Genomic DNA, 26,376 nt, shown 5'->3' with positions numbered 1-26,376 from the left:
AGGTCCTATTAATTTAAATAGGTCTACTCTGAGTAGAACTGAGTTGACTACGTATTCATATTTTCCCATGATAAGTGGAATCCATTGTACAGCAGAGACTTCCTCATCACCTTCTAGAGATGGCAAATAAGGACCCAGAGTTGTTACATGCCCATAATGGAATTGGCTGTATAAGGGAGATGCATGAAAGAGAGTCAGTCTCCTCCCTTACGTAGAAGAAAGCAAAGACCTGCAATCCAAAGGAAGACCTAGAAGCTTGGTTCATAGCAAGTATCTCACAGTATCTGTGGAGTTCCCTGGTGGAAATGCAATCTGGAAGTCATGAACAGACCATAACTCAATGGTAGAACACATACTTTGCATGCAGAAAGTTCAGTTTCTAGCATCTCCAGGTGCCTGAGACATTGGGGAGATGGTGCCAATCAGAGTAGGTATTACTGGGTTATAGGGATAAAAATATTGACTTGTTATAAGGCAACTTTGTATGGGTCAGGGCTGGAGTCAGGCATAGGTCAGCAGCAAAATACTGAATCAGCTGAGGCCAGTGAAGTCAATTATTTATTCAAGGAAACAAGTTGTCAGGCTTGAGGAATTCTCTCCCTCCCCTGATAGCACCAAGAAGCAGGGAGGAAACAAGAAAGTTCTTACTTATAATTTTATTCAGTCATCACGGTGGAAGACAAGAAATCTAGTCATTCATCAATGATGGTGTTGCTTGCACAGAGCTCCTCCCCCTTCCCTTCTAGCAGCAACACTTGCCTCTATGGCAAGGGTCAGCAAACTTTTTCAGCAGGGGGCTGGTCCATTGTCCCTCAGACCTTGTGGGGGGCCAGACTATATTTTTTGGGGGGGAAATTGAACAAATTCCTATACCCCACAAATAACCCAGAGATGCATTTTAAATAAAAGCACACATTCTACTCATGTAAAAACACACTGATTCCCGGACTGACCACAGGCCTGATTTAGAAGGCGATTGGGCTGGAATGGGGCCCTGGGCTTTAGTTTGCCTACCCATGCTATATGGCATCTGCCCATGGACAATTTCCTCTATGCCCTTTGTTCTTAATAAACGTCGTGTTTGGGAGAAGGGGGGTCAGTTATGCTGTACAGTAATGTGTCAGCTAGCTGCTCTGCCTCCCCTCCTCCTTCTCCTAACACCTCATAACTGCTGTTTGCCTCTCTCTAAGCTGTTATCTCCCTCAAGGCCCTGCTGTAATTTGAGACTGCCTTCCTCCATTCTAGAAGCTACAGCAGAAGGGGAGAGTGACCTCCACCAATCCTCCTCCTCTTCAGTCCAGTTCCTGACACAAACCACATCTCCTGCCTAGTGGACTCAGCAACTCTTTCTAGAAGGTCTTGCGCTGATGAAGCAGTTGCGAGGACTGAAGGCCCATGCCTTCCCAGTGCCCACTAGGACACCTCCTCTCCAGGGTCTTCCCCATGGCTGCATCTGTGCACAACCTGTCTCTGCTCTGCTTTCTTCATTTCTCTGCATGTTCTAGGGGACCAGTGGGGAGGGGAGCTGGGTGCAGCAGAAGGGGGAGACTCCCTGGCTTCTGCTTCTGCCTCAGAGTCTGAACTGTGCTGTGCCACAGACTCTTCCTGTTCACTAAACCTTGTCTTCGCTTCTGCTTCTGCCACCTTCTCTTTCCAGTCTCCTCCTTCTTCTCTGACCACTCCTCTTTTGGGATGTATCCAAGGAAATGGGGGCAATTGGCAGGCCCCCAGCTGGCTCCAGCCCACCGGCTGGCAACCGGGTGATCTCCGGTCCTTGGATCAGCATGTAACTGCGACTCGAGCTTCAGAAACCAGCAGAGAATAAAACTCTTCGCAACAGAAGGGCAGATAGAGGCTGTGTAAAGTGTATTTACTGGTTGGACAGTGTTCTCGAAGCTACAAACATAAGCCTGACCAAATTGCGGGAGGCAGTGGAAGACAGGAGTGCCTGGCGTGCTCTGGTCCATGGGTCACAAAGAGTCGGACACGACTAAACGACTAAACAACAACAAAGTGTATTTACAGGCATTTTATTCAGCATCAGGACACAGGAAAAAACATGTCTTCTTCCTTTCGTGTCCAAGCAAGAGGCATAAGCAAAAGCTACACATACAACGGAAGTTCTCAGCAAGCTGTGCTGGAATGTAAACAGACATGTGACATACAACAACTCCACATAACTGTTAAGGTGGAACAGAATATTGTAACATCCTCATCATCCCACCACCAATCCCCTGGCTCTGAGCCTTCTTCCTCTTAGGGGGTTCCCCAGCTGGTCCAGCATCTTGTTTTCACAGTGGCCAACCAGATGTCTATGGGAAGCCCAAAAGGAGAACTGGAGCGCAGCACTGTACCCCCAATTGTGATACCCAGCAACTGCTATTCTGACATGCTGACATTGACACTGGAGGTTGTACACAGCCAATGCGGGTAGTAGCCACTGTAAGCCTTATTAAATGAGGAGGAGAGAAAACCTTGCATGCCACAACTTGGAGGAAAAGGTAGGATATGAATGCAACCAACAAATAATAAATAATACTTTGGAAACAGATTTCTGTATGGTCTTGCAGCAGAGTTGCAGGTATTGTTCCCAAGACTCATGCCTGCACACACTATTGAAGCAACAGAATTATAAAGGTGGAAGGGATCTCATCTGCTCATAACCCTCCCACCAATTCAGGAAATCCATTTGATAGGCACCCAGTCTCTGTTTTGCAGAGCCCTCCACTTCCCATGGCAGTCTGTTCTACAGCTCGTACTGTCAGGAGATTCTTCATAATGTAGTCAAAATCCCCTTTCACGTCGCTTGAACTTGCTGGCTGGGTCCGACCCTTGGAGCAACAGAAAACAAACTTGCTTCATCATCTACGCGACAGCCCTTCAAATATTTGTCAATGGCTATAACATAGCCTCTTAATTGTTTCTTCCCCAGGCAAAACATACCCATCTCCTTCAGCCTTTTCTCAAAGGACTTGGTCCCTAGGCCCTTCACCATCTGTAAAATGTCAACAGATGGCTGTCAAAATATGACCAGCCCTGAGCCATTCGCTGCAGATAAGCATTAACCCACAAGCATTTTGCTTTGCTTCTAGGTCCCGATAAAGGAAACGGCTCTGCATGTTTTTAACCTGTCTGGCTACTTCATTGCTAACTGAAACTGATACCATGCAAAACTTAATTCACAAGTTTATCTCTTGTTACCAAAAAGAAAGAAAGAAATCAAGCTTGCTGTACAGCCCCCATGTCATGATTTGTTATAAAGCTCTCTATGCAGGTAATTACAGATGCAAAGAAATTTGTTAATTTTTTCATGTTTGCTTGAAATTTATTAATTTATACAAGAATAAGCATAATTAGTGGAACTAATTAATTTCTCAGATTTAACTTATTTATCCTGAATATACCCACTCTGCAATGAGCAGCTATCCTGGCACTTTAATAAATGTAAATGAAGTGTGAACAAATGTTTTCCTTTTAATCATCTAGTTGCACAGAGAAATATGCATTCCCTGTGACTTTGTTCTGAGTTATTGTCTAACAGCTCTGCAAAGCTTTTAGGATGATTTGGTATCTACTGTTGCTTCAAGTCAATACATTCTCACTTTGAGGAAGCGACTCCATGGCATGGTGATGAAATGCCAGGCAGCGAGATTTTGCAATGGATGGCTAGTTCTGCTAACTATTCCTTGCAAAGCGTTCCCTAAGGGGCTTTTGGGAACAAGCAAAACACATCTTACATATGTTTTTGTGCATCTGCTGCTGTGGTTTGTCTTTTTTTCCTGGTTAGAAAATAAAAACCACGGTATAAAAACAGAGGTCTAGCATAGAGCACTCAAAAACAGCAATCCTAAGCATTGTTGATGCGATTTACCTGCTACAAAAGAGACATTGAAGGATGTGCATCAATTTTATTGAAAAAATGGACCTTGTTTGTTAATTATTGGAATATAACATTCCTGGATAAAATTAACTTTGCTGGCCACAACAATCTCAGAGTGCTGCAAGATTCCAGGAATTCCATGTGCTTGCTTACCCATGATTTGTGCTGTCATGTGAAAGATGGAGCCAACTTGTTTTCTCCTGCTCTGGACGATAGGACCTGAACCGATGGCTTCAAGTTATAAGAAAGGTGATTCTAATTAAACATCATGGAGAACGGCAATGTGAAATGTAACGTGAATTTTACCTCTTCCAGCTCTCTTTTCCAATACACAGAAACACACAGGCACCAACCAGCTCTCCCTCTCTGGCTTTCTTTCCAGCTCCCTTGCGTCACTTCTCCTTTCTCTCCCTCCATCTCCCAAATTAGGCTCTCACCTTTTCTTCTCAGGTGCACGCCCTGCTGGTGGCAAATATCCCTTGCCCAAAGCACAATACAAACTAGAAATTCACTTTGGGCAAAATGTTGTACATCTCTCAGAAATGAAATAATTAATTCTTAGCTGAAGATTCATTCGGAGCCTGTTCTTGACATGCCAGAGCTGTTGCTCAACGCTGCATTTACTGTGACCACCCACACAGCTGAAGATATCAGAGCCTGTGCTGGGATTAATGAGGTTTCAAAACAATTAAATAGTACTACTTCTTTATAACGGGACCTGTTCAGGTTTCAGCCAACTGCCCATGCCCTTTGTGAGGATATTCCATTCCATTACCCCTACCCTTCCAGTTTTCTGCCCCCCTCCCCCCAAAAAATCAGCATATTGCACCCAACAAGCTCAGTTCAAATTGGGCTCATTGGGGGGGGGCATCTACCCCTTAGGGTCACCATTAGTACTTATTATATTTATGATAGATCTGCTTTGTATTCTGAATAAAATGTAGATTGCAGATGTTGACAACACCAATTTTCTTCATATTAAGGATTAATTAATCCAGAACTATGGTTCAGGCTGTTTTCTTAATTTTTGGTGTTAAACTGTTTGCAGAGCTTCAGTTAATTTAAGATTTGAACTATTTAAAACATTGCTGCTGGAAGCTGAATCATCATTATAGATATATTTAATTTCATTAGATTCCATGCAAAAACATTGAATGTTTGTCTCTGCATGATAGGCTTAGGAATTTAGGACCATTTTGAAATAAATCCTTTTAAGTGTATTTTGCCTCCAAAAGAAATTTACTGTAATAATAATCCATTATTGCTAATCCCATTAATGGTTCAGCAGATTATGTTCTTATCACCCATACCTCCTTTCCATCATATATGGGTCCAATTCCAAACATGTTTACTTGGAAACAAGCCCATTTGATCTCAGTGTGACTGACTTCTAAGTAAGTGTGCTTTGTACATCACAATCAATTCCAATTTCACTGTTGTTTCTTTTCTTTTTTAAGCACACCAAAATCCAATATTGGCTTAAACTTCAGTGGCACAGTCAAGTATATGGGACTGAGTCACAGTCTTAAATATGCTTGCTTTAAAATACAAGCTCAGATTGAAATCAGGAGACCAAAGCTTCTTGTGTAGGGCAAGTACGTGTGGCAGGGGAATAAGGATTGTGCTCACTGTCCCAATGATGATGATAATGATGATGATACTACTACTACTACTACTACTACTACTAATAATAATAATAATAAATTTATACCCTGCCCATATGGCTCCCCAGCCACTCTGGGCGGCTTCCAACAAAATATTAAAAACATGATAAAACATTAAACATTTAAAATTTCCCTAAACAGGGCCACCTGCAGATGTCTTCTAAAAATCAGATAGTTGTTTATTTCCTTGACATCTGATGGGAGGGCGTTCCACGGGGTGGGCGCCATGACCAAGAAGGCCCTCTGCCTGGATCCCTGCCACCACTGGCAGAGGAACGGGGGGCAGGGGCAGCGCACCGCTCTCAGCACCATCAGGGACGGGGTTACCATCGCGGCCACCCCGACATGCACTGCACACCCCTCCACCGCACCGAGAACCACGCCCTGCAGGCAGTGTCCCAGGATGCATGCCACGCCCCCGCGGGCGACGTGCCACGCCTCCAGGACACTCACCAATCACGCCCCAGCCTGCTCTCTGCCTCCGGTGCCGGAGCATGCAGCTTCGCCACTGCCTGTAACCTCACTTCTTGTAGTGAGGGAACCGCCAGAAGACACTTGGAGCTGGACCTCAGTGTCAGGGCTGAACGATAGGGGTGGAGACACTCCTTCAGGTATACTGGACTGAAGTCTCATTTGCATCATGTGTCATCTTCCCATGGAGTTTCCCACCTTGAAATCCTTGAGGTAGAGGATTTATTTATTAAATTCAAAAAAAATATGCACAATCCATACACTTTCCATGCATTGAGGATACAACATAGGAAATCAATGTGTAGTTTGGTATATGTAGTTAGATGCTCTTGTACATGGGAACATTGAAATGTGAGGAGTGAGTAAATGCTACCATGCAGCATGCAGAATATCACCCTGCATTCATTTCTGGCCCACTGTCTCCCTTGGGTTCAATTTCTAAGCATGTTTAGGAAAGAGCTGTTCAGGAGCTACCATGGTAGAAGGCTTTCCCCTTTGCATTGCAAGCAGAGAGGATCTTCCCCACCCATCCATCCTGCCCAATCTCTACTTTTATAACGCCCCTGCTCCCTTCTGAATGACACAATGGCAAGTGCAGGGCTGGATTAACCATTAAGCAAAATAAGCACACGCTTAGTGCATCAAAGGAAGGGGGCACCACAAATTGCTCAGCTGAGCGTTCATTTTCTCAGCTGAAGTACATTAAAAATCCCAACAGAACAACTATGCAACAAGGAAACTGGATTCCTTATGTCTACTAAGTATAGAAGCAGATGTGTTATGTATGATTAGTTTCGAGGATCTGATCAGAGACATGAAAAGTAGGGGAAAACTTTTCAAATAAAAAGCGGACGAATACCAAAAGAAACATTATTTTCCATCTTACTGTAGGTTTTGTTTCATTTTGAAAAATACAATTTTATTTTTTGGCTTATTATTGTTTATATTTAGATATATATGGGGGCATCAAGATCTTTTCATTGCTATGGGCCTCTAAAGGTCTTAATATGACCCTGGGCATGCAGACAGATGGAACATCTGTTTTGGTATGGCTGAAGGGAGCTTACCATGTCAGGTGTGGCAAGGAGATGGGAGAGTTTCCTCCCACACCAGGACCAATCTTCTGTTTTTCACTGGCCCCAAGTTTCCTGTGGGCTCTTAGGAACCTAGGAGACTGCCTTATACTGAGCCTTGCCATTGGTCGATTCTATGATTCTATGATTCTATTGTCTACAATGGCAGCAGTTCTCCAGGGTTTCAGGCAGGACTCTCTCTAAAGGGACGCGGGTGGCGCTGTGGGTAAAACCTCAGTGCCTAGGGCTTGCCGATCGCATGGTCGGCGGTTCGAATCCCCGCGGCAGGGTGAGCTCCCGCCGTTTGGTCCCAGCTCCTGCCCACCTAGCATTTTGAAAGGACCCCTAAGTGCAAGTAGATAAATAGGTACCGCTTTATAGCGGGAAGATAAACGGCGTTTCCGTGTGCGGCGCTGGTGCTGGCTCGCCAGCTACAGCTTCATCACGCTGGTCACGTGACCCGGAAGTGTCTCCGGACAGCCCAGCCTCTTAAGTGAGATGGGCGCACAACCCTAGAGTCGGACACGACTGGCCCGTACGGGCAGGGGTACCTTTAGTCATGCCTGCTTCTTGGGAGAAAAGCGATGACAAACCTAGACAGCATCTTAAAAAGCAGAGACATCACCTTGCCGACAAAGGTCCGTATAGTAAAAGCTATGGTTTTCCCAGTAGTGATGTATGGAAGTGAGAGCTGGACCATAAAGAAGGCTGATCGCCAAAGAATTGATGCTTTTGAATTATGGTGCTGGAGGAGACTCTTGAGAGTCCCATGGACTGCAAGAAGATCAAACCTATCCATTCTTAAGGAAATCAGCCCTGAGTGCTCACTGGAAGGACAGATCCTGAAGCTGAGGCTCCAATACTTGGGCCACCTCATGAGAAGAGAAGACTCCCTGGAAAAGACCCTGCTGTTGGGAAAGATGGAGGGCACAAGGAGAAGGGGACAACAGAGGACGAGATGGTTGGACAGTGTTCTCGAAGCTACCAGCATGAGTTTGACCAAACTGCAGGAGGCAGTGGAACACATGAGTGCCTGGCGTGCTCTGGTCCATGGGGTCACGAAGAGTCGGACATAACTAAACGACTAAACAACAACAACAAGTCACTTCCCAATTTTTAAACAGGAAAGTAAATAATAATCTTCAAAGGCTGAATAAGACAGAGGAACTTTTGCTGTCCTAGCTCTATCAATGCTGTGACGTTACCAAAAAAACATTCTTGCTTCGTAGGAAGCATCTTCTCACAGCTGCATGAATCAGTCCTGAGAGGCTTTCTTAGGGCTGAAGGAAGACACTTTTACATTGGCCAGAATAATGCTCCCCAAACACCTTCCCTTTGAAAACTTTCCCCTCTCTCTTCTGTCATATTTGGAAGTTCTCACCATGTGGACCAGGGCCAGGAGTTTGCGAGCCTCCGTTCCAAGTCTGAGTGGCAGCCTGCTAGGAGCTGCTGTCCACTGCCCCATGTGGCAAACTGTACTACTGCAGCTCTGCAGTGAAGAACCTTCTAGATTGACTCTACCCTATGCACCAGATTCACAGATGAACATAATTTTATTCTCTTCTTACATGAAAGAGTATTACCTGATCCCTCACTTTTTGGAAGTGTCTGCCTCTTTTATGTTGTATTTATTTACTCCGAAATAGCTTTTTTCATTTATATAATTTATTACCCTACCTTTCATTGTACATTCGTACCTCTTGTTACATTTGCTTCAGGTTAAATCTTTTCAGGTTGTGTCCTGTCGCAACCCAGAAGTACCAGAAAGGGTTACCGCATGCGCATGCGCAGACGCTGAAAATGACGTCATGAGCATGCGCAGAAGCGGCGAATCGCAACCCGCGCGCACACAGACGTGGGTTGCGTTCTGCTCATGTTGCAAACGGGGCTCCAGAATGAATCCCGTTCACAACCAGAGGTACCACTGTAAATGGCCTCAAAGCAGCTCACAAATATAAAAATACAGAATGCCCTTTGTATTCTCTCCTTTTTAGAGTAGAAGTAGGCTACCACTACAGAGTCATTTTCCTTGTGAGAATAAATACTGGGGACTTTTACTTTTTGGTCAAACATTTACAATGATGATGATGATGATGATTTTATTGAATTTATATACTGCCCTATACCCGGAGGTCTCAGGGCAGTTCACAGATGTATGAGGCGAGTAAGCGCCCCAAAAGGCAGACTTTAAGGCAATGTCAGCTTTCTGCAAAGCAAACAGCATCCATCAGCAGATCCCTTCCTCTCCCCTCCCCTCAAGAAAAAACTCAGATCCCTGTTTCCTAGTCCCACTATATTTTAAGCAGCCAAACTGTTAATTTCACCCCCTACTCCAGCTGGTTTGTAGCTCCCAGCTACCAGAAAACATTAAAATTCAAGGTGTTGGAACCTTGGGCCCACCAGATGTTCTTAAACTGCAACTTTCCAAACCCTACCAAGAATGGCCAATGGCCAGGGATGAGAGGAGTTGCAGTTCAGCAGCATCTGGTGGCTCCCCACACTAGCCATCACCACAAATTAAAGAAACATACATAGCTATACAAAAGACTAGTGAAAAGGTCATCTCCTCACTTGACAGCCATGGCATCACTTTTGTTTCAGACACATGCTGATTACCTAATATGATCTAATTCCAGCTCCTCCAAGAATAGTCCAACTGCTGAGCTCCACCCTCCTCTAAGTCTTTAGTTTCATTTCTACTTTGGAGAGAGAATGTATTTGATGCAAATACATTATTTTGTAAATGATAGGGCAGAAAGTACCAAAATCACTTGGACAACTGAGTTAGATCTAGCAAAGCAATAACTTTTCTGGAATTTTATTCACCAGGCAAGGAATCTACAGCATCCGTGTGCTCATGGGCATGCAACATTCATGGCCCACAGAACAAAAATGTTTCCCATCAGATTTCTCTGCAGATAAGTCTAAAATGCGGTAGTAGGAAAATGCACTCCATTACAAATGTTCTGCAAGAGGGCTGGGAAGATTAATGTGGTGCTTGTTCCAGTCTGTTGTTTTTTCACACAGCATTTTTTCTCAGCGCTGAAAAGAGCTTTCCATTGTTTACACCTGCTTTATTTCTGGTGTGCCAAAGAGAACTTTCACACGAAGGCATGTTGGGAGCATAGCTTGCCTCCATCACCATTGATGTCACCACCAACAACTGAAAACGAGAACTGGCAGGCAAGTTGCCAGAGTACAGGTGTTCTATTACCTGTATAGCCAGAAGATTCCCTCAAGAGGCATTTCCTTTTGTATCATTCTCCACAGGTAAGAAGAAATGTGGGGCTGCTTCACACTTCCATTTTGGAGATGAAAATGTCAATTCATGTGGGACTTTTCTACACAGTTGCTGCATAGCTCTGGCATCGTTTAACAGTGTGGCAATTTCCAACATTAACGGTGGAAGAGAAGTCATAGAATCATAGAATTGTAGAGTCAGAAGGATCCCCAAGGGTCATCTAGTCTAACCCCCTGCAATGCGATTGCATACCAACAAATTCATGTTACACAATTAACCTCTTGTGTGCGCATTGGCAAACTCAGCCCTCCAGATGTTTTAGGACTACAACTCCCATCATCCCTGACCACTGGTCCTGTTAGCTAGGGGTGATGGGAGCTGTAGTCCCAAAACATCTGGAGGGCCGAATTTGTCCATGCCTGTTCTTGTGCAACAAGACCTGTATTTTAACGTCATGGAAAGTGGTAGGAAAATGCACTGGGAAGTGTGGGATAACATTTGCTTTGATTGCAGCATCTTCTGACCTCCCCACAAATGAATGCTCATCAAATTGCCTATGTTACAAGGTGTACAACTGAACCCACATATGTCCACCACATGTACAGACTCATACATGTACATTACTGAGAGAAATGAAACCTATTGTGTGGAGTTAGGATGTGTTTAAAATATGGGCCATCGAGATTTGTGGGCAATCTTTTTTTTCTTTTTTAAAAGAAGATATACCATTTCATTTTCAAACCTATCTTAAAATATTGTCTGTCATATATCAAGTTTGGAAATGTTCCATCTAAATGTTATCAGGCAATGTTTTCTTCAGATATCCACACCCCTTGGTGAATGCCAGTATTTCTGTTTGGCACCAGGACTTAAAACTGCCACACACACACACACACACACACACGTAACTTCTTGCCAGGATTTTATATAGATAGCAACATTTACAGTTCAGTTTGCAGTTGCCTTTTTCTTTCCAGTTGCTTCTGCAAGAAGAAAACTATTTTCTATTTTTAAATTGTTTTGGTTCTGAATAAATACAAAAGACTGTAGGTTGCCTGCGCTTATCTAAGAGGTGTTCTGTCATGAAGTGGTTGTGGAAGCTGCTATAATTGTTAAGTATTAAGAAGACACTGTCATCCTGAAAGAATAGTCAAGGAGATGACTTTCAGTTTCTGTCACACACTACTTGTAAGGGAGGTAGACTTCCATTACATGTCACTGCCATCAAGTGGATGAACAATGTAACATCTATTCCACCTTGAGACTAAATCATTTGCACCCTCCGCACAGCAACTTACCCAATTCCTTTTGAAATATGAGGCCTCACACTCACTAACCCTCATGCAAGGCAGGCCTGCCCAACAACTTAAAATCCACCAGGATGGAACTTGTCCACCAACCGCACATCGCTGCCTGACTCAACAGATGCTTCACATCTGCTCTTATTTTGACAGTTCTAAGGCAGCAGAAACAAGATTTGCCAAACCCTTGGTAGATCGCCATACATAAGAGCCTCTGTTTGTGGTGATACGCATGTGCGTCTGGCAACCTGTTCTCCCTAAGAACACATGAAGAACCTGCTGGATTGGACCCGAGGCTCATCTAGCCCAATATCCTGTTCTCACAGTGGCCAGCCTGATGCCTATGGAAAACTGCAAGCATGGAGCTGAGGACAAAAGCACTTTCTCTGCTCACGAATCCCAGAAATTGGCATTCAGAGGCATATTGCCTCTCACAATGAAGATGGAATATAGTTGTCAGGGCAAGTAGCCATTGACTGCCTTATGTTCCATGAATTTGCATACACTCCAACATTTCTCTGAAGAAAATAGGGGCATCCTAAGGAAAAGTGGGACACTCCAGGATCAAATCAGAAACCAGGATGGCTTCTGTAAATCTGCTAAGTTTCAGGTGCTAGGTTAAAATGATTTCATTTCAAGGAAATTTGCCCCATTCTTTTTGTTCCAATGTCCTGTTTTTTATGCTTCAATCTCTATTTTAAAGTTTATACATTGCATGCTTAATTTTTTTTCTATAAGCTGCTTTGAGGCGTATAGTGAATAGAGGAATATGCATTTCCTAAATAAATAAAATAAATGCATATGTTTAGCTTTCCTTCTTGCTTACACTTTTAAAATGTAAAACAGTGAAGGATTCTTATTTGCTGAGATATATTTTTTTAAAATGGATATTACAGATAGTTGTTTGGGTTTTAAAAACAACTCCCAAAACAGACAATGTGATTTCCTGGGCTACTTCTAGAAATTATTGTCTTTGTAAATGGAATTATCTCAGAATAGGATTAGCTGTGACATATCCCTTTAAACATAGGCTTATAGATTCAGGATTGACAGCTGTTTGGAAATTCCAGTCTGGGAATCCTGTCATCAACCATCACCCTAAATGTACATAGAGTACAAGCTTTTTGGCTACTTACTCTTATGTCCATCTGTTAAGTTCGTGTTCTGCCAAGTCATAAGAGTTAAGATCTTTCCCAGAGCTGTGGGTGTCAGACTGTGATTGGTTTAGATAAGCAATATATATATAGCACTGAAAATGTCATCTCTTCTGCAAGGTTTTTGGCAGTGGCAGGATTGAACATTTATATTCTATGCCCATATTACGTTTACTATTCTGAGCATACACTATTCTGATTATGCCATATAGCCTGATTGGGAATAGTTTTGCCTTTTTTAAAAAAGCAATGAAACATATGATCCAAGACTTAAAAGTCCAGGTTCAGATTTACTGTTATTTCTAGAACATTTGGACAGCAGATGATAGCTTATACAATCAATACTACAGATTACAATATTGTGTACTGTTTAGGTCACCACACCTCAAAATGGATAGTGTAGAACTGGAAAAGGAACAGAAAAGAGCAACCCAGATTATCAAAGAACCAGAATAACTCTCCTAGGAGGAAAGACTAAAGTAGATTGGGATGTTTTAGTTTAGAGGGTGTGAAGGCCAATAAGTGTGCAACGTGTTAAAGGTAAAGGGACCCCTGACCATTAGGTCCAGTCGTGGCTGACTCTGGGGTTGCGGCGCTCATCTCGCTTTATTGGCCGAGGGAGCCGGCGTTTGTCCGCAGACAGCTTCCGGGTCATGTGGCCAGCATGACTAAGCCACTTCTGGTGAAACCAGAGCAGCGCATGGAAACACTGTTTACCTTCCCACCGGAGCGGTACCTATTTATCTACTTGACTTTGACGTGCTTTCGAACTGCTAGGTTGGCAGGAGCAGGGACTGAGCAAAGGGAGCTCACCCCGTCGCGGGGATTCGAACTGCCAACCTTCTGATCAGCAAGTCCTAGCCTCTGTGGTTTAACCCACAGCGCCACCCGGATCCACGTGCAACGTGTTAAAGGTGTATAAAATTGTGCAAGGTATCAAGATAGTGAGTAGGAAGAAGTTTTTCAACTTCTATCATATTACTAGAACCCATAGTCTTCCAATGAAGCTGACTAGCGGAAGAACCAGGAAAGACAAATAGTACTTCTTCACACAGTGCATAGTTAAACTATGGGATTTCCTACGACGAAATTAAAATATACACCTCTTTACTCAGGCATTCCCCTGATCTCTCAACCTGAGGCTCCTGTTTTAATTGCTGCCTTGTTCTAATTGATGTTTTCACTTTAATATTCATGTACTGGTTTTTAATTCTTAGAAGCTGATGTTGGCAAATCAGTTTCCTCCAAGAGTACCTGGAACCTGCTCAAGAACCTTGCCCAAGAAGGGGAGATTAGCAACCAGCTGGTAGTTACTTAGATTTTCTGAATCCACGGAGGACTTCTTGAGGAGTGGTTTTTCCAATGCTTCCTTCAAGCAGGTAGGAACCACCACCCCCTCACAAGGAGGCATTAAACACCTCCCTGGCCCAGCCAGCTGTGCTCTCCTTGCTAGTTTTTATCAGCCAAGAGGAGCAAGAGTCCAGAGCGCAAGTGGTCGCCATGACCAATCCAAGCACCTTGTGTCCACGTCCTTGAGCCTTACTAACTGAAAGTCAACAAACACAACAGGACTAGACCAGGGGTCAGCAAGGTTTATCTTGCCTGGGCCAGATTGGTCCCACAGAGATCCCTCTGTGGGCCAGATCACACCCCCCCCCCCGTGATTTTTGGCAACTGCACATGAACAGCTATGATTTTCAGCATCTGCACAGGCACAATTTTCGGCACTGCAGAAGCAAGTCCACCAGTTTAGCGCAGCGTGCGAGCAGGCAGCTCAGTTCGGGGGCTGCTCATGGGCTGGTCAAACCACCTCCGCTGGCCACTTCCAGCCCATGGGCCTTAGGTTGCTGACCCCTGGACTAGACTGTGCTCCGTACACCCCATGAGATTCATCTGCTATATCCATCTGCTTGGTGGGTGCAAGCAATTTTATCCTCAAAATGCTTTGCAAACAAGCCACAGCAAGCTGCCTTTGGTTCTGCCACGTCCTTTTGGCCAGACTGCAAGAGGCCCCACACTACCCGGAAAATCTCTGCTGGATGGCATGATGAGGATGCAATGGAGGCAGCAAAGTATGCCTTCTTTGCTGCCTTCACTGCCCCTAGGTAGGCACCATGGTAGGGCTGGGAAACAGACTTATCTAAAATCCAAGAGAATGGCTACCAGTCAGTGTAGGTGATGCTGAACTAGGAAGATCTTTATTTGGCATCAAGCACATTCCCACCAGACCTCCACACTGCCATTTGAAAGACAACCTGAGGGAAGCAGACATGTTCCCTGAACATCTGACATGAAATTATTTTAAAGGGTTGGAGTGAAACACAGTGCCTTTGTCTCACTTTTAAAACATGGAGCACTGCAACACAGTACATATAGTCTTTGAAGACCAAGACCAAGACCCTTACAAAATCCATGGGGCTGCCCTTGAAAATATCCTGACAGTGTCATTTTTAGAACAGCAAAGAAAACTGTCTTGTTTCTGCACTTGACGCTGGAGTCACACCTTCACAAGTACAGGCCACAGAAGACTCCCCAAGGAGTCTATTTCTTGCAGGGAGTTTTGGGGAAAGCACTTTTAAAAGAGAATACCAAGTCTCAGCTGTCAGCAAGCAATGGTCCTTGCCTTTTTCTTCCCTTCAATGCATGCAACAGTCTTTTACTGTGGAAGTGATGGAAGCTTAATAATAAGACACTCCCATGAAAATCCATGTCACCGCTAGTGATACGCTCAGCAGTGAAGGAAGTGACAGCTATATGGGACAGTTTTGTGCCTTTAACTTCCATTTCTAACTTCCAGAAGAGAGAGACACACACAGAGCCAGCACTCTTCAATTTATTGTTTGTGATTTCCTGGTGTGTGGTTTTGTTTTTTTGTTTTTCATTCTGTCTTTTTATCACCCTCCTTGTTGCAGAAAGCACCAAGTGAACTATTACAGAGAGTGCAAGTCTAAAACTTTCATCCAAAGCTTGAGCTGAATCCAAACTGAATCTCTGCAGATTATATTTTTTCTCATGAATTTTCACTTTGACATGCCTGCCCTTTCTAATAATAGTTGTCAGAATCTGCAGAATAACATGAGCAAGACAGGCTACTCCTGAGGCGTTTCTGGTCTGATTGGAAATAAGGAAGCCTCCCAAGGAACAGTTATCCTCATGTGCTCTACAGCCCATGTCACTTTTGTGGGGCTAACTTATGGAAGTGATGAGTAAAGGTAAAGGGACCCCTGACCATTAGGTCCAGTCGCAGACGACTCTGGGGTTGCGGCACTCATCTCGCTTTATTGGCCGAGGGAGCCAGCATACAGCTTCCAGGTCATGTGGCCAGCATGACTAAGCCACTTCTGGCAAACCAGAGCAGCACACAGAAAAGCTGTTTACCTTCCCGCCAGAGCGATACCTATTTATCTACTTGCATTTTGACGTGCTTTCGAACTATTAGGTTGGCAATAAGTATACAGTGCTTATTGCTTGTACAGTGGCACCTCAGGTTACATACGCTTCAGGTTACATACACTTCAGGTTACAGACTCCGCTAACCCAGAAATAGTGCTTCAGGTTAAGAACTTTGCTTCAGGATGAGAACAGAAATCATGCTCTGGTGGTGCGGCGGCAGTAGGAGGCCCTATTAGTTAAAGTGGTGCTTCAGGTTAAGAACAGTTTCAGGTTAAGAACAGACCTCCGGTACGAATTAAGTACTTAACCTGAGGTACCACTGTATACCCGTGGTGCATTCTTATGGTACTTAACATTTATTTATTTATTTATTTAACGAAATTTAAAACACCACTTGATTGTGAAAACAACAACAGCAACCAGCTTAAATCAGTTTGCCAAAAAGAAAAAAGAAAACAAGAAAAAAGCAATAGAATGAGGAGTAAAAACAGTTAGAAACAACTGCTTGAAACATGCTTAAAAAGTTAAAACCAGCAAACGATCTAAAACAGGGGTCAGCAAACTTTTTCAGCAGGGGGCCGGTTCACTATCCCTCAGAGCTTGTGGGGCGCCGGACTATATTGGGGGGGGGGGGATCAACACATTTCTATACCCCACAAATAACCCAGAGATGCATTTTCAATAAAAGCACTCATGTAAAAACATGCTGATTCCTGGACTGTCTGTGGGCCGGATTTAGAAGGCAATTGGGTCAGATCTGCCCACCGGGCCTTAGTTTGCCTACCCATGATCTAAGACCATGTTAAAACACACATCAGCATTCTACATATCTGGGTAGGCTTTAGCAGGTACCAAAAAGAATACAGTGAAGGCACCTGCTCGAGGTCAATAGGCAAGGAGTCCAAAAGTGTAGATGCAACTGGAAATAACAACAAATATCTGAAAATACATGCTCCATTCAGATTGCATAGGCTAAAGCATTTAGAACTTGTTGTCTGCCCCCCCCCCCATTTTAATGAAATATGCATCTACTTTTTTGGCATGGGTTGGGAACACCAAAGAGCCCCTGATATAACTAGTTAGTCTCCAAATTAAGGGCTGAAGGTCTGGGTAATAAGAATATTTACGCCTGGCCTCTTAAGGAAAACAATGATGTAGAAATCACTACAAGGAATTCAGGATGTAGGGGATGTCACTGCCATGTCTTTCTGGCAGCCATCGTTTTGCTGCTCTGTACTGCTAGATGAATTTCACTGCCCCCTTAGGAAAAATGGGTGAGATGCTTATAAATCATAATAATAAAAATTGTGAAGATTGCAAGCAGCACATCCAATCACTTAAGAATGACCCATGTAAATATGCCCTAACACAGATGAAGACTCAGTTTCTTCTAAGTAGCCTCAACAAACAAAGCATTTGTCATATTCAAACCAACACAATGGCCACAATCCAGGGGAGACAGTGGCATGCTTACTCTTCCTTGTTTTAAATGGGTGGTATTCAGTGTTAGTTCCTACTCAGAGTAGACCCATTGACACTAATAGCTATAACTAACTTTCGTTCATTTGTTTAGATGGATGTATTCCACCTAGGTTGAATACAATTCAATGGCTCTATAGTGAATGATGAGGTACTGTCCAATACTTTGCTTTGAATGCTCTCAGAAATGGTCCTAGGTTTTTTCCATACCTGCTCCTGGCAAAACATCAAGTCATTGGCAGTTACGTACCACCAGTTTTCTATTTAATTAGTTTGCTCTTAAGTTTGAGCCCACTCAAGCTTATAATTAACTTTGAGGGGGAGATTTACCAGCCAAAGCAAGTAACGATTGGTAGTGATGGAAGTTTTGGTCAGTTGGTTAGATGTGCTTTTTTATTATTGTTATTCAGAATATTCTACACTTAGTTTATTGCTCATTCACTCCGCACAAAACATCCTCTTCAAAGGAGATTCCTTTTTTATATACCCCCAGTCATATATTAGCAACCATGAATACCATTAGTAATTATCCGCTTTGTGTGTTTCTGACTAACTTACAATTGTTTCTCAAAGAAAGCTATCTCTGTCTCATAAACTGGAGTCTCAGGTGAATGCCCCTCTTGTACTGCACGAGCTCCTGTCTCGTGCTGGCTCTCTCATGTGGAATGAACTGGAAGCAAGTTCATCTGACCTGACATAACACCATAAATGGACCTGGAACCTTTTACATCAATTGCTGATTTGTTTTTCTATCATTTTTAGTAGGGCTGCAACTGAACCATGGTGGAAAGATAAAAAGGTCATTGACCGGCTCTCTGAATTACTGTACCTTGTCACAGGAGATTTTCTTTTCTGAATAACAGAATCAAAGCAAAGCAAAACAATACAATTGCACAATGGCTGGAAAGTGTCTGCGATTCAGAGTGAGCCTATTCATATTCATAGTCAGTATTGTCAACTGAATGCCACTTTTCCTGTTCTGCTCTCCTATACTTTACAGATCAACCGCTTGCCACTTCAGGTGTTTGCGAGATAAGATGGTTGAGCATGTGGAATACTTTCCCCTGCTGGCTACTTTTGGAAGCCCAGCAGTGTTCTAAAAGTGAGAAACCAGTGTGTCATCATTCTCTGTGGATAGCAGTTCTGTCTTATTGATGTATTACTGTTTCATGGCTGAACTCTCCTACTGTACTACCCAACTCTATGGAGGCAGGCCAATGCCCACAGTCCTCCCTCTGAAATCAAAATTACGAGCCACAAAGATATAACAAAAAAGTTGAGGCATTTCCAGATCATAATCTGGCAGAAAAGATGAAACAAATTTGCTTCTCTGTTCCATCTCGCGGGTTCTGAAGCTAAGGATGATAAAAAGTCAATAGCAAAGCATGCGGATTTCACTTCCAAAGACCTTGTGAACTACTTGATCTTGGCATGCTTACAATATTAGCAGAAATGGTCAGCGTTTCTTTCCCCAAAGCTTGCATTCAGTAATGCAGTCAGAAGTCAGATCAAAGCCTCAACAGAAAACAGAACTGTGGCTGGAAAGAACTAGTCCAGCCTTGTTCACTGCCTCAATCAATAGATCATTAGTGGAGTAGACTATATAATCCGTCTATAGTTATACCTATCCTACTGCAAAGTTCAAGGTGAGTTATCTTGTTGGGGAGCATAAGAAAAAGAGAAGGGCAAGGCACAGTTATGCAGTTTGTGAATCAGCCACAAATAATGAAGCAGGCACAATACATACTAGATACGGTCTGCGATACATGAGCCAAAGAAACTTTACAGGTTCCATTGAGTGTGAAATTTGGTCACTTTTTGGTTTATGCTAACCTACCCAAAATGCACTTCCTGAACCAATATCTGACCCAAACACACCAAAACCTTTGGAATTTTCATTTCTCTGGATTTTGCACTGCTTTTCTCCTATTAAAAATGCATATATTAGTGAAATATGTACAGCAGTGCAGTGTATTATAGAAAATTGCGTTAAAAGCGTATTGGAGGAAATTTGCAGGACGATGCAAGTGAATTTTCATGCATTTTTTTAAAGCAAGCTGATACAGAAACAGAGTGAACTGATGTTAGGATTGCAAAAATGATAACCCCCATTTGACAGATTTGTCCATCCCCCAGGGCAGAAACCAACTAGAAAAGGGGGGGTGTTTCTTTGTTTTTTTATGAGAGGTACAGTGCTGAAACACTGCAGCAATAAGACTTCACTCTGGTCAAAAATTTAGTTTGCCAAAGTGCCACTATGAAAATAAGGTGGGGTGTATTGTCTCGTAGATGGCTTATTCCAAAATTCTATTTTCACCTCTATCACTTCCTCCACAAGACTATTTCATCTCTGTGCTAGCAACTGGTGGAATAAACAGCAGCCCTCAATGATCTTGATTTGGTCCATAAACTGCCAGATTTGCAACTGCAACAGTGGCCATCCAAGATGCTCCTGGGAAGGCTACAAGCATTGTTTGTCCATAGTCATAGTTTACACAGCCTTTTCACTTTTGTTTGGTTTCAATAGAGAACCCAAATGATCCTGAGATTCAGAAAATCATTATAAAAATCAAGTCCCGTCCTAAAAACTGCACCGTGCAGACCTCGCTGGAACTGTGTTCATCGCTTTGTTAAAAACTTTGAACAGCTAATTCAGTTAGGCAGGTAAAACCAAGATAAAATGCCCTGTCACTTTCTGGGATTAGCGATGGAAAATCTGAGCTGTCCTGCAGATTGCCTTGCATCAATTTAAGCCCAAGTCTGACACTTAAATTTCCGTGGATTTTGGATAGTAGTACATAAAAAATAGCAGGCAGGATAGCAAGTATACTCAAGGCGGGGATGATAGCAGGATAACCTTTCACATACGGGTCAGTAGTTCGCATCAAGCCTCAGGTTAGTAGTGACTGAAAAACATTAAAATCGGATGGCTGTTCCATGGCCTCTGAACTCCATTTGAAGTATTACAGAAATAAGGTGCTTCAGCTACTTTCTGATATCATGAAATGCTGGACTCTTGGGTCACTTACTGCTCTGCTCTTTTGACTGAATGCCATAGCAATTTTAATGAACAATATATATGTCATTCCCTTTCTTGAAATTGCTCAGAATATCTAGCAATATATGGAAACTATTGATGTCACAATGCCTTTATGGAAACCTATGGTGAAACCACCCTTTGAATATCCTCTTTAGCATCCTTTAATTTGCTTGTTGAACAATTGCCTCCCTTGCCAGTTTCCTGCTTCTAATGAACCAAAATATTTTATGGCTCTCATATTCCTTTTTTAGTAGCCCTTATTGTCTGCTTGCATTTCTTTTGCCACCGGATCTGTTCCTTTTTGTTCACATTTGGTCGATATTCTGAAGGAAGCCTTCTTACCTCTAATATCTTCCTTGACTGTTGTTTACCAATGGTGGTGTCCTCCTGAACTTGGTGGTACCTTTCCTGCACTTACCCAGCCTCTGTTACAGTAATTGGAGTTAGCCAATAATTAAGCACTTTCCTCTTTTGATGCCTGCCTGCTTTCAAGACCTGGTTCCTACTCATTGTCTTGCCCATTTCTATCTGGCTTGGAGAAAGAGGCCATGACTGACTCCTGCTGCAAATGCTGATTCTGCTGTTCAATGTGCCTACTGACCAACAGAGTAGAGTATTGTTTAGGGGTCATTGCTGGGGTCAGTTAATTTTGGAAATCCATTCTTTTTACTCTTATCTTGAATTTTCTTAGACCTTGTTATGACTTAACAGTAGGCTGTTTGACTTTCATGTGGATGTATTAATAAGGTGCCTATTGTTTATGAATATTTAATTTTTGTTATGCATTGTAATAATTGGTGAATTATGTAAACTGGAAAAGTGGCATACTATTAAACAATATGATCTCAGTATCAATCTGAGCATTTTGGTCAGAGATAGCAGTAGTGTATCTTGAGTCCTAAATTGCTATTGAGGCTTGCTATGGTTACCCACATGATTCCTGTGCTTCATCTCACTCAGCTGGTGTAGGTGGGAAGACAAACAGCTTCAGTAGCTCCTCCAGGCCATCACAGCTCCCTACACCGAATCATAGAACCATGAAATTGTAGAGTTGACCCTGAGGGTCATCTATTCCAACCCTCTGCAATTCAGAAATGTCAACTAGATCTTATATGACAGGTGACTATCCAACCTCTCCTTAAAAACCTCCAAGGAAGAAGAGTCCACCAGCGCCTTGTTTTTGTTTCTGCTCCTTGAGGGCAGCTCATGTGGCTTCTTGACCTGACGCCTGTCTTCTGATGTTGCTTTTGACTCCGGCTATCACTGTGACACCACTTCCCTTCTCACAGGCTTTGTGAGAAGTGGCCACCTGCTAGCTTTGCCATTATGGGAAGCCTCCATACAATAAACAACCTTAGCACAATATGAAACTTTTCACTTTCTCTTCAGTCTTCCGCCATTGCTGCTTATGACTAATGCATGCGATGCTGCTACATTACAGCAAAGTAATGTGTGAAAAATGAAACGGCCAAAAGGCAACTCTGAACAACTACATTTCTTTTCCCTCATAAAAACAGTTTTTTAAGTGCCTTTATCAGTATCAGAGTTAGTACAATTACTAAGTGAGGAAGGATAGACAAGACTTTACTTGTATAGTTTCTCTGTTCTGAACACAACACTGCCTGCTGACATGCTGCTAACTTCCTTCCAACAAGCCACTTGTCGCAGATTTGTTAGGACTTGTGAGCAGCAGATTGAAGGGAGCCAAGAATCATAGCACTGCGGAGCTGGAAGGGATCCCAGGGGTAATCCATTCCAACCCCCTGCAATGAAGGAATCACAGCTGACTAATCCCTGACAGATGGCCACCCAACCTCTGTTGAAAAATCTCCAACAAAGGAGAGTCCACCACCTTCCGTTGGAGTCCATGCCACTGTTGAGGAGCTCTTCCCATCAGAAGGTTCTTCCTAAAGGTTAGTCAGAATCTCCTTTCTTGTAATTTAAATCCATTGGTTTGGGTCCTACCCTCCAGATATACAAAAAGAAAAGAAAGTGAAAAGAGAATGTAAAAATATAAAATGTATAAACTTTGCAAGCCAAGATAATTAAACAGGGAACAAATATAGGTGTGTGGGAAGGGAGGTGCGGCCATCACCTGCCCCTCCATGAATAAGGGTATTCCAGTAAAGGAATCTGGGGGTCCTGGATCTCGTCTGAAGTCCGTTTGAGGGGCTAGGGCCATGCCAGGACCACAGGAACCCTGGGGTGAGCTTCAGTTGATTTTCATCAATGTTGCTCCCTCGTTTGGTGTTTACCCTTCCAGACTATCTGCCAGAGAGGCAGGAGTCAGTTATGGTCTGTTGCCCATGACTAAGCCAAGACCACTCACTTTGCTGTAATCAATAAAGTTGTGGCCTAAATTTTGCCCATTAACCTGAAACCAAAATTACATGTCAGTGTGAAATGATTTACTTGGGGGTGAGCTTGGGGCCTTGCAGCACAAATCCACATGAAATGTATCACATTTCACATTGTGAAACTAGTTTGGGGTTTTCACAAAGGCATGGAACATTGCCGGGGTGCCAAGTTGAATAAAATATTGTGCAGGGTGGAGTTAAGCCCAGCTCTGCATAATCAATCACAAGATGTGGCGCATGCACACCATGTGAATGGCAATGCCTGTTAACTGGGGGGGGGGGGAGGCTAGCTCCCTCAAATATTTTAAGGGGGGGTGAAGGGCCCACAGCCCTAGGAGTTTACTCCTATGAACGCTGTCAACCTGTAAGTAATAAGCACAAAAAAATCATGGCTTGCTAGCTGCCTTGTAAATTTTAAAATATTTTATTACTTCAAATTATTTTTGAAAAGGCAGGAGATAATATGTAAATTCAGTGGGTTAAAATGATATTTAGAGAATTTGGCTGAAATGGGTCTTATTTATATATTTATAACAGATTTGTATAGTGAGCAGAACTCAGTGAGGAAAAAATCTCCAATAAAAGCAGAGCCACACATGTGTGAGCAGCACTCCACTAAATTAGTGCATGGACTGACTGTGGGGTTGCTGCTGTTGTTTTTAGCCTTAGTAGCATTGGGAATAGCAATTCCCCCTGCCCTTCAGAGTTCACACCAGCATTAGAACTAGTTGGGAGTGTGGAACCAGGATGGACTAATGAGCAGGAAAGGTCAAGGTCTGCTACATTAAATGAGAGTAGATGACTCAGGGTGCAATTGCCCAAGCAGTCCTGAGTGTTGCAGCATCCATTCATTTCAGTAAGACCACAGAGTCTTGCTGCAAAACAACCTCTTTCCCCTCCAATGACATGTAGGAGTGCTGCAGATGCTCATCGGGAACAAACTGAGGCTTTTGCTGCCGCCGCTGCAGCATTTGGTGGGTTGCACCCGTAGGTGACCTCATCATGCACAGCCATTGCCTTCTCCTCTAAGCAGAAATGAAATCCAATAAAACTTAAGTCAGATATTTTCATATTTCAGTTAGTTCAGACAAAAGGTATGCGTTTCCCATGGAAAAGCAAAACCAAAGAGGCTGACATGTTTTAAACAGCTTCAGTACCTCTGAAGATTTCTTCTCACAGTCCACATTTCGTTGTTTACCAAGAAGTGAGCCCAGAAGGCACAACCCCCCTTAGAATCATAGAATTGTAGGGTTGGAAGGGACCCTGACAATCATCTAGTCCAACCCTCTGCAATGCAGGAATATGCAGTGTTCCATATGGGGATCGTATGGAGCACCCATCATGCTCTTCTGAAGTTTACTATACAACGGAAAGGAGCAGCCAAGCATACTAGGACTCAATTTCTTGACTTTAAGAAAGCCGACTTCATAAAACTTAGGGAAGTGCTGGGTGAGATCCCATGGACAGTAATACTAAAAGGAAAGGGAGTTCATGATGGCTGGGAGTTTGTTAAGAGGGAGATAGTAAAAGCACAACTTCAGGCAATACCAATGAGACGGAAACATGGAAGGTGCCTAAAGAAGCCAGGGTGGCTATCTAAAGAACTTTTAACTGAGTTAAGATTAAAAAAGGATGTGTACAAAAAATGGAAAAGGGGGGAAACCACCAAAGAGGAATTCAAACAAATAGCCAGCACGTGTAGACACAAAGTCAGAAAAGCTAAAGCACAGAATGAACTCAGGCTTGCTAGAGAGGTTAAAAGCAACAAAAAAGGCTTCTATGGGTATGTTCGTAGCAAAAGGAAGAACAAAGAAACAGTGGGGTCACTCAGAGGAGAAGATGGTGAAATGCAAACAGGGGACACAGAAAGGGCTGAACTCCTCAATGCCTTCTTTGCCTCAGTCTTCTCCGATAAAGAAAACAATGCCCGACCTGAAGAATTTGGAAGAAATGATTCAGCAGAGGAAACACAGCCCAGAATAACTAAGGAGACAGTACAAGAATACTTGGCTAGTTTAGATGTATTCAAGTCTCCAGGGCCAGATGAACTGCATCCAAGAGTATTAAAAGAACTGGCAGATGTGATCTCAGAACCACTGGCAGTCATTTTTGAGAATTCCTGGAGAACAGGCGAAATCCCGGCAGACTGGAGGAGGGCAAATGTTGTCCCTATTTTCAAAAAGGGGAAAAGAGAGGACCCAAATAATTACCGCCCAGTCAGTCTAACATCAATACCAGGGAAGATTCTGGAGCAGATCATTAAGCAAACAATCTGTGAGCACCTAGAAAGGAATGCTGTGATCACCAATAGTCAGCATGGATTTCTGAAAAATAAGTCATGTCAGACTAACCTGATCTCATTTTTTGACAGAATTACAAGCCTGGTAGATGAAGGGAACGCAGTGGATGTAGTCTACCTTGATTTCAGCAAGGCATTTGACAAGGTGCCCCATGATATTCTTGTAAAGAAGCTGGTAAAATGCGGTCTTGACTATGCTACCACTCAGTGGATTTGTAACTGGCTGACTGACCGGACCCAAAGGGTGCTCATCAATGGTTCCTCTTCATCCTGGAGAAGAGTGACTAGTGGGGTGCCACAGGGTTCTGTCTTGGGCCCGGTCTTATTCAACATCTTTATCAACGACTTGGATGATGGACTCAAGGGCATCCTGATCAAATTTGCAGATGACACCAAACTGGGAGGGGTGGCTAACACCCCAGAGGACAGGATCACACTTCAAAACGACCTTGACAGATTAGAGAACTGGGCCAAAACAAACAAGATGAATTTTAACAGGGAGAAATGTAAAGTATTGCACTTGGGCAAAAAAAATGAGAGGCACAAATACAAGATGGGTGACACCTGGCTTGAGAGCAGTACATGTGAAAAGGATCTAGGAGTCTTGGTTGACCACAAACTTAACATGAGCCAACAGTGTGACGCGGCAGCTAAAAAAGCCAATGCAATTCTGGGCTGCATCAATAGGAGTATAGCATCTAGATCAAGGGAAGTTATAGTGCCACTGTATTCTGCTCTGGTCAGACCTCACCTGGAGTACTGTGTCCAGTTCTGGGCACCACAGTTCAAGAAGGACACTGACAAACTAGAACGTGTACAGAGGAGGGCAACCAAAATGGTCAAAGGCCTGGAAACAATGCCTTATGAGGATCGGCTAAGGGAGCTGGGCATGTTTAGCCTGGAGAAGAGGAGGTTAAGGGGTGATATGATAGCCATGTTCAAATATATAAAAGGATGTCACATAGAGGAGGGAGAAAGGTTGTTTTCTGCTGCTCCAGAGAAGCGGACACGGAGCAATGGATCC

Source organism: Podarcis tiliguerta, assembly GCF_965153285.1.
Source record: "Podarcis tiliguerta genome assembly, chromosome: 1".
Lineage (NCBI taxonomy): Eukaryota > Metazoa > Chordata > Lepidosauria > Squamata > Lacertidae > Podarcis > Podarcis tiliguerta.
Note: the sequence above shows the minus strand (reverse complement) of the source record.